The following is a 9,566-nucleotide window of genomic DNA, read 5'->3' as shown; positions in this document are numbered from 1 at the left end:
CTTTAGTACCATTCCTCATATCCGAATTTCAGGTTGGGGTTAATAAAATACATATTACCCTAAAGTCTGAAGGGGCGAGAGCGAGTTTCAGGTTGGGGGTTAAAAAAAACTCTCTCGCTGGCGTAGCAAGGGTTCGGGGGGTTTCTCAACTGGGAAGGTAGTTGCTTCCTTTTGATGAAAAATGATGGGGCTGTCATATAAACCGTGTTCATCGGATTTTGATGACACAATTAAATTTGAATTATCCGTATCAGCATGGATATATTAAAAAAATTTCATATATTCTTAAAGAACTTGGATGGAATCTTGTACGGTCGTTCGAACCATTCAAAGTTCAAATTTGAGCATTGGCAGGTGAAGCGGTGCCCCAAGGCCAAGGGCCTCTGTGCCGCAGTCTCACACATCCTCCTGGAGATGTTCCTCCGCCTCCCGGCCCTCGTCATCCCTCAGCGCTGCGCTCGCCTCGCCTGCCGCCCGTGGCTCCGCGCCGTCCGCTCCTTGCTGACCTTCCGCGCCCAGAATCCGCCGCCGATTCTAGGGGCTTTCCTCGATGCCGACGGGTCCGCAGTCCGGCAGTACCATCCTTCGACGCCACCACCCACTCCGTCCTCGATCTCGCCACTGTCAGCAGTCACCACCCTCTGCATGCTCAAAGAGGATGTGATCGATTCCTTCTTCCCGTTTTAACAAAGACAACTATTTTTGAAGCTACAACTTACCAGCTTGCTCTCATTATGCCAGTTCAGATTTATAGGGTACTCCCACAAGCCCACAAACCATATGCTGCTCTAAGTTCTTGTTCGTTGGTTCATATAATAATTGATATGCCGATCCCTTTGTGGATAATTAGTCACTTGACAACTGCCAATGTGCTCACAATTGTGTTTCCATTTTTAGAACTTTTGCTTTAGCTGGTTGTGACCAAAGATTGTCGTCTTTACTTGGTGGGCTAGGAATAGTGTATTTAACTATATTTCATAAACAAGGGAACATATTAGATGCAAACCAACCTCTCCGTGCAAATTATGGAAACTTCAATCTGGGCCATCGGATCAACATCCAAGGGAAGGGGCACAGGAGGGTGGGAGGGGGGATTTGCAAAAATGTGATTACCCAATCCAAGGGCGGGTCCAGATTGGAAAATTACCCAATCCTCTATACCCTTTGGATGTTGATCCGATGACCTAGATTGAAGTTTCCATAGTTTGCACGGAGAGGTTGGTTTGCACCTAATACGTTTCCCATAAACAATTGCAAAAACAAGGTATATTTTTATGAATGATAAACAATAAGAACAAGAAGTTACATGGATAAAGAAATATAAAATGCAGATCCCTGTACAGAGTACCTTCATGCATTACACTTGACAATGTTCTACTGAAAACAGCTCCACTATATGGGGATTATGCATTCCTGTTGCAGGGTTACTGAATGGTAGGGCAGCTCTCCTTTGGCATGGAAAGGCTGGAATTTACATCGAATATCTATTGTTCACAGCCTTCATGCCAGAGGAGAGCTGCACTGTGATTCTCACCCTGAACTACTTCACTTGATCTTCTTCAGTCTGCTGTTACTTCATGTTCATATCATTTTCCTTGAATGCTCCTATGTTTCCTTGCTTGCAGTTTTAAGTCTCCATGGTCGGTATATATACTGGCATACTGCAAAGCTCTATGATCAAAATCTGGATATGCCTCCGAATATGCCTAAACAGGACAATGCTCGAGAAGCTAACTGTCACTTTTGAATTTGCTCCATGTAGACAGATTTGCCATCATTGCCATGTGATCACAGATTACTTGCTTATAGTTTTTTTTTCCTGTCGTGAAAGGAGACCAGTCTTAACATGAACATGCATCCAGTGGACCAAGCCTGCAATGCTTCCTTGTCCAGATCCTATTGATGCTATGCTTTGTCGTGGGACATTCTTATGGATCTTCTCTTCATAAATCTAGAGAATGGATCTGATTCCTTTAAGAAAAGAGATGCATATAACTTTTGCTTGCAGGTCACATGGAGGATAGGCATTTATTCAGGTTAAGTGATTGCTCATCTTATCTAGAACAATCTGTTGCTCATTAACCAACCAAAATAAAGATCATCACTCAGCAAGTCATTGTTATGCAGAAGCCCTAATTGTGTGAAGTTAAGTATCTGAATGTAACACATTGTGTTCCTTGTACCATGCAATTTTTTTACCATAAGATATTCCCTAAGTCAAATGCACAAGAAACTGCTAGTGGTTGTTGAAATATGTCAGACCGTGATCAGGGAGCTCATGGCTTTATTCAAGGATTTATCAGGACTCCTAGCATAAAAGAAAGGCAATTGAAGGGACCTTACTTTACTTCCGTTCTGATTAATTACAGGTAAAACTACATATGCTACACAATATTTAATTAGTTCCAAGAAGGAATAATGCATGCATGCTCTCTATGATTTTACGGTGTCTTATAATTTCAGTTATGTTAGTGATCAGGCCAGTTCACTTGTGAACTTTTTTTTAGTCCATGTCTGCCGAATGTTGGTTCCTGAAAAAATGGCAATCTCGACCACATTTGGCATGTAGTAAGTCTGTTGCGCCCCCCCCCCCCCAATAAAAAATCAATTGTTTCTGTTTGGGTTCTCATGCTTTGCTTTTTGTTTCATTTTTCTTGCGCAAACCAACTAGCGCATCAGTTTTGGGATGATGAACTTTCCTTTTGTTATTACCACTTGCGGAATAATATGATCTGAACATCTTTAGTTTTGGTTCGGAACTGATAGGCAGGCAGTCCAAAAGAAGAATGTCATTTCTTTAGTCCATGGGATGACCATGTGGTACTCTTCCTTTGCTTGAAAGGGCCAACTTTGCATTCTTTGATGTCCTTTGCATGTGATAGCCTTTCTAGGTTAGCCAGTCATATTGATGGCGCATAGCAATGCAATACAATAAAACTGCAAAGTACAGTATTATTGTTAAACTAGATCAACAAATAGGATCGTGGTGGTCCAGAAATCCTAAGATCTGTTCACTAGCTTGTCAATCCTTTTTGCAAAAAGCAATGCATACTGTTAAAGAAAATGCATAATGCTACTTTCATTCACAACATTTTCCTTAAATGTATCTTATTATTACTAATTGGAGGCTCTTTCAAGCCTCCACATGTTAAATCTTTTGCATAGATTATGATAAATAAGTATTTCAGACCATGTGTTAGAATATTTAATAGATAAATGAGGGTGTAAGATAGATAATTATAATTATTAGCTATAAGCCTTATTTTCATATTAATTTTAATTAACCCGTGCGGGCGCACGGGCTGATAGACTAGTAATGGAAAACTGAAATATGTGTATCTCAAAATTTTAACATTCATGGCTAAATACTTGTATACAATCTTATATAAACCTCTCAATCATCACTTGTGTACAAACTGTGTTTGAAATGATCATATGGGGCAGTGGGGTTACTCTTCTATTGGTGGCAATAGTGAGGTTATAAGAGGGATGACCGGTAGAGATTTCCTAGAGTGAACAAGCTAAAGCTGTGTAATATTTTCTGTAAATGTTTATACACCACAAGAAAATTATAAGTCCCACATGGAAAAGACAATCCTTTGGCTTTGTCTTAAAGGCAGGGAGTACCAAGGTCCTCACAATTTGTGAGCAGCTGGGTTCTAGCCCCAGTGGTCGGCCTCTGAACTATAGCATCTATCGATATTCTTTTCCCTCGAGAAGTTTACATGTATGGCAAGGGTATGTAAATTAACAAAATAACTATCAATTATACTGTTGTACAACTTAGAAAGTGTGAAGAAGCCATGGAAGGTTATTTGGTAGAAAAATAAAGGGAGTAAAATTTGAGTTAGTTTGTTGGTAAGAATGATTTAGTCAATGACATGAAATATTTGGATGCCTCAAGTTTATGCGGCTTTTTGGCACCGAAGAGCAGCTCAACCAGCACACTTAGTTTTCTTTTTAAAAGCACTAGATGCTTATCAGGTTATTCACGGCTTGAAAGGGCATGAAATGAGAAAGAAGATCCACAAGGATGTTCCTTGTTGAAGTATAATATCAATGGGATCTGGACATGAAAAAGGAACATTCGTATGGTCCGCCAATTGCGTGTCCATCAATAATATTTGGAAAAAAAAATTCAGTGTCTTATGTTAATGTTTACTTCTTTACTAGCAATGATACTGAAAGGAATGTGGAAAAAGGTTGCCTTTTTGGATCAGATGATGAGAATAGGGACCATTCTAGTTTTCATGTGCAACTTGAAGCCCCTCCTAATTATGAAGCATATCCTGGAAGTATATCCACACCCTTCTTCCTAGTTTCTGTTCTCTCTATATATACATATACTTGGTAGAAGACAACACAAGATGAGAAAAAGTGCAGACAAAGATTTGAAGATAGGACAATTAACAGAATAAGGGTGATCAGCCAAACATTGTGGTGCCAACCCCAGCTTGCTTTGGACTAAAAAGTGCTTTGTTGTTGTTGTTGTAGTAGTAGCAGCAGTAGTAGTAGCAGTAGTAGTAGCAGTAGGAGCAGCAGCAGCAGCAGCAGCAGTAGTAGTAGTAATCAAACATTAGGGTATTCAGGGTGAGAATCACATCGCAATTCTCCTCTGGCATGGAGGCTGGTGGGTCTATGAAGCGTCCCCTCATAAGAGAAGACTTAAATGTGTTACAAACATCAGTCCCAGGAGGCTGATGACACATTTATTACATCAGATGGTTCATTACCATACAACTCTACGCGGTAGTGAGCAGAGGAGCGCCACTATCGCGAGGATTACAATCCACACACACGCAATGATATTAAATATAAAAAGTAAGTCATCAGAGTTTTGCGTCATGCGGAATCTCCTGCGGGTGACCCAAATCCACAGGCAAGGCTGGGTGCAGGACGGTACCCTATTCAACGTCCTCTGGTACAAAGTCTGGATCTTCCTCTGTAAAAAAATAATGAATGGGGTGAGTACAAACGTACTCAGCAAATCCAACCACACCCACGGAGGGGTATAAACAGAATATAATGCATAGGATAAAACAAGGATAAGGCTAGGGTTTGTTTTGCGGAAAGCAATATTTTATGCAGGGGTTCGTTTGAAAGAAAGCATTTTCCAAAACCAGTTTTCTTGTACTGAGTATCACAAAGGGTTGATCCACACAGGATCCAAGTTTTAAGCTGCTACCAGACTCCTCGTCCGCCGTAGCACACGACACAACTGCCGAATACATTTACAAAACAACTCACGCCATCCCATCCCAGAATAAACACTAGTTGTGAGACCACACCGTAACTCGCCCAGTACCATGGGCACGGACTATTCGAATAGGTTTTAACTCTGCAGAGGTGTGCAACTTTACCCACAAATAGGGTACCACAACACGATCACCTTAGTGTCGGTGCAGATCCCAACAAAGCCTTTACCCACCTTAGCTAGACCTGACTAGCCACCACGGGATCCACCAAGGGGCCATTGACCTATCTCTGAGGTTTAACCGGGGCCTAAGTCACACAGAACATATCCCTTCTCCTTGGTCACCCGTTGCTCTCAGCTCTCCTGATGGCTATCAGACTAACTAGTGGGGGTTTATGCTAAGTCGTTGCCCATACAATGGTCGAGTGGTTTGCACGAAAGTGGAGTTAGGTGAGATGTAACACCAACTCGGTCCTTAGGGGTGACAAGATGGATATCTCCCTTCCTTGCTCTGCCACATAGGCACAAGCACACCAAATGGCAAATCACACAGAAATGACATCCATCTCGCCTAGACACATCTTTCGAAATCTCACATTTTTATCACTTCCCACACACACACCTTTTCTTTATAAAACAAGTTGCATTGAATTCAAGGTCCTAAGTGTAGCGTTCTAGCAGTGATTGACGTCCAAACAACACATTCAGACATTAATCTAGGTGGTCAAGGAATGATCATAACAAATCAAGGGGTGGCTATCCAACCGTGTTTTCAGCAAGCAAAACATATGCAATTTTGTAAAACAGGCCAATGGGTTGTGTTTATAAAAACTAGGACAAAAGCATGCATCAAAGGATGGGATTGAACTTGCCGTCTTCGAAGCCTTCGGGGAGGTCCTGGTCGAAGCACTGTCCTTCGGGCTCGGGGTCGCAGAACTGGTCCTCGTTCACGGCCTCGCAGTACTGCTCGTCATTGGGCTCTACTTCGTTCACACCGTTGTCTATGACGCACACAAACAAATACTCAATCAAGACAAGGAAACAAAAGCTTTATCGCTGAGCTCATAATTAAGATATGGAGTTTGGAGTAATATTGCTGCATGATTTCCTAAAGGCTTGGCCAAAACTACATTATGAGAGGCGTGGTAAAGTTTCGGGTTGATCAGAGTTCGTTTGGCGCATAAAATGATAGGTTGCACAAAGGTTCAGGGGTTAAATAAGGTCCAGGGACTTGTTTGTAAATATATTTGAGAAGGCAGGGGCTTGGTTTGTAATCTAGAAAGTATTTAGGTCATTCTAGAAAGAGGTAGGGGTCTATTCACAAATATGCTATATAGTGGAAGGGTCTGTTTTGAAAAATAATAAAAAGGGGGTCTCTTTTTGCAAAATGGTTAAAGAGGGGGGCTCTTAACCAATTAAGAGGGAAAGGAGGGGGCTTGGGGCAAATTTGCCCCCCTTCTTCCTCATCCCTCCATGGAAAACAGAGAAGGAGGCTTAGGGCGCCGGCGGCCTTGGGCCGGCGGCCCTGGGCTCGGCGGCGGTCTTCGGGAGGGGGAAAAGGGGGGGTGCGGGCCATGGGGAACCCACTCCCCGCCTTGATTTGGGCCGGGGTGCGATGAGGCGGCGGTGCCATGGGGTCAGAGGGTGGCGGGCGGCAGTGCGGTGGCGGCGACGTCGTGGGGCATGAGAGCGGCCAGGGAGTGGGGGAGGAGCACCAGAGAGGGCTCTGGCTTGATTGCCCTCGCTCACCTCGGACTGGAGTGGAGCAGAGAGGCGGGTCGACGGGAGGCAGGTGCGGCGGCGGAGTAGCTTTGCGGCGGCGGCGCTGGAGTTTGGGGGGGAAGGTGCTGGGGGTGGCGGAGGTGGTCGTGGGGCGAAGGGCGGTGCTGGGCGTCCTTTTATCGGCGAGCTAAGGCGGTGGAGGTTTGGCGGGGGGCGGGCGGAGGCCGGCGAGCGGCGCGGCCGAGTTAATGGCGTCGCGATGCGGCGGTGCTAGCGGCGAGGCGGCACAGCGGTGATGCGACGGCACGGGCACTGTGCGGCACTGGTGGGGTGTCAACGATGGCGGTGGTGCGGTCGGCGAGGCGAGCACTGGTGACGCGACGCCTCGGGCGACCGGCGCAGGCGGCGCTGTGCCACGGTCACCGGTGCTGTGTGGCCGTCGTCATACGGCAAAGAGAGGAAGCTGGGCCGACGTGCGGCGGGAAGGCGGTGGGTGGTGTGCGCGTCCGCGCGGCGCTCGGCCGGGGAACGGGAGCCGCGGCGGTGCGCGCGTGTGCGTGCACGGGGCAGCAGTCGGGAGCGGGGCGCGCGCGCAGGAGCGTGTTCCAGGGGGCGTGCGTGCGCACGGGCCAAGGGGAGGCGTGCTCGGGTGGGAAGCGTGGCCGGGTGGAGCAGGAGGCGAGGGGGGCCGGGCCAGGCGCGCGCGGCAGAGGAGAAAGGAAGGAGTGCGGGCCGGGCCGCGTGGAAGAGGAGGGAGAGAAAGGAGGAAGGAGAAAAGAAGAAAAGAAAAAGGAAAAATGGGAGAAAGAAAAAGAAAAGGAGGGGAGAAAGGGGAACGAGCACTTGACGGCGGGATTCGCGGCGGCCGCTGTGACCCGGTCGGCCACGCGCAACGTTGCGTGCGCGCGCGGACGAGGCCACGGGAAAAAGATCGGGGTCGGGAATCGGACGTTAGGAACGGAAACAGGGATTCCGGGAAAAGGTCTCGGGTTTTAAGAGTATTTTGAGCTCAACGATAAGAAGCTTTGCAAATAATTATTTTAGCGTGTGATTTGTTTTTGATGGATTTTCGGGATGTCACAGTCTAGCGGGATATGTCAGCAATGCTATTGCCATCTATGCCAAAGGAGAATTGCCCTGCCATTCAGAATGAATTAGCCCTGTTTTATATTTCATAATGTATTTTAAAATGTATACTACCTACTTATTTTTGGCATGTACATTTGATGTCTCCATGAATCTTCCAAAAGCCTCTATGTTTCTTCCAAATGCCACATTTGTGTGCAAGGTGGTGGCTGCAATGCATCATGCGCTCAGGAAGTGCGATATCTAGCTTTGCGATCCTACCAACAAGCAGGTTAGCCAACCAGTATAAGGCAGCTATTTGAATCAGACAATTAGGACCCATGGATTTTTTGCTTGATGCATTAACAATCACATCAGATTTTATTTTGATTTGTGCATATGACTTGGTAGTCCTGCTATTCAGTTACCATGACTCTAATGCGCACGTAGTTTAGTGTGATTACATCCAGGGGGTTTGCACAATGCAACGTTTGAACTTTGAAGAATCGAATTTTTCACTAATGGATGGAATATGAGTTTTCTAAACTCTAGTTTGCCATTTTTTGTGATTTATCTTATCGTGACAAGGGAGCTGATTGTGATCATTTCTTTGCTATGATAAACTCTGTTTAAGCTTTGGCTTTGTTCACTTGGCCCTGAAGTTATGTTTTCTGTTTGCGTTTGTGACGGAGGTGCAATTGTCAGATAGTCATACAGGTTTTGTTTCATTGATTCTTGTCGGAACGTATGCTGAAATGAGATGTGAAGAATATATATCATTGTTCTGTTTCATGATTCTGGTAAGAGCAGTATGAAAGAGTGCTGGAGCAATGGACTGGTCTGGTTGCATTGCATTTTGTAAGCCCTTCTCGTTGCACCTACTGGCATTGTATATTATCTGAAACAATTTTCCAACACACACACAAAAAAGGCTTTTTAGATACGTGATTTTTATTCTGCATACACAACCGATATTTTAGGTTTATAGCAAAATTTATATACCTAGAAAAGCTAAAACCGCCTATAATGTGGGATGAAGGGAGTACAATTATTTATATTCTATTTACCGTTTACATCCTCCTGACCTAGATTTAGGGCTCCCCTTTGCAGGTGGGCCAGTCATTTTCTCAGTAGTGCCTGATTGTTCATGCAGATGTTCTGGTAGAGACGACAGGTTGGCTTCCATATCACAATGATTAAAAGCCCCTCCCTATTCCCTCCTCTTCGTGCTTCACGGGGGCAAATGACACACATGACGGTTAGCTGTTGCTTTAGCCATTTATGAAAATCACAACTAAACTCAGCTCGTCCTTACCATGTTCTTTGCGAAAAAGCCCTCCAGTTTTCTAAAAATCACAACTAAAGCCATCTCTTTCCTACCACGTTCATATATTTTTCACATAGGACCTCCAACTAACGTTGATTTTGACACAAAGAACAAAAAAATGGCTATAAATATTGATTTGACAAACTTGATCTTGGGTGTAGGGTACTAATGGTATGGTGACAATATGGCATGACTATAAATAGCAATGTATATACTTGATATTTAAATGTTACCTTATCGATCCATTTCTGAAAATTG

At 44.7% G+C, this 9,566-nt stretch overlaps 1 long non-coding RNA gene across 1 annotated transcript; it reads right to left on the bottom strand.

Annotated features, from left to right (window-relative positions):
- Positions 1–241: 241 nt before the first annotated feature.
- LOC120651366 lies at positions 242–1,037 on the bottom strand. The gene is made up of 2 exons (XR_005666149.1): positions 720–1,037; positions 242–641 (listed from the first exon to the last, which is right to left on the bottom strand). It is a non-coding gene; the product is annotated as an uncharacterized LOC120651366 (long non-coding RNA).
- Positions 1,038–9,566: the final 8,529 nt, after the last annotated feature.

This window comes from Panicum virgatum, chromosome 1K, assembly GCF_016808335.1.
Source record: "Panicum virgatum strain AP13 chromosome 1K, P.virgatum_v5, whole genome shotgun sequence".
NCBI classification, from domain to species: domain Eukaryota; kingdom Viridiplantae; phylum Streptophyta; class Magnoliopsida; order Poales; family Poaceae; genus Panicum; species Panicum virgatum.
The sequence above is the reverse complement of the archived record's forward strand: the minus strand, read 5'-3'. Positions and strand labels throughout refer to the sequence as shown.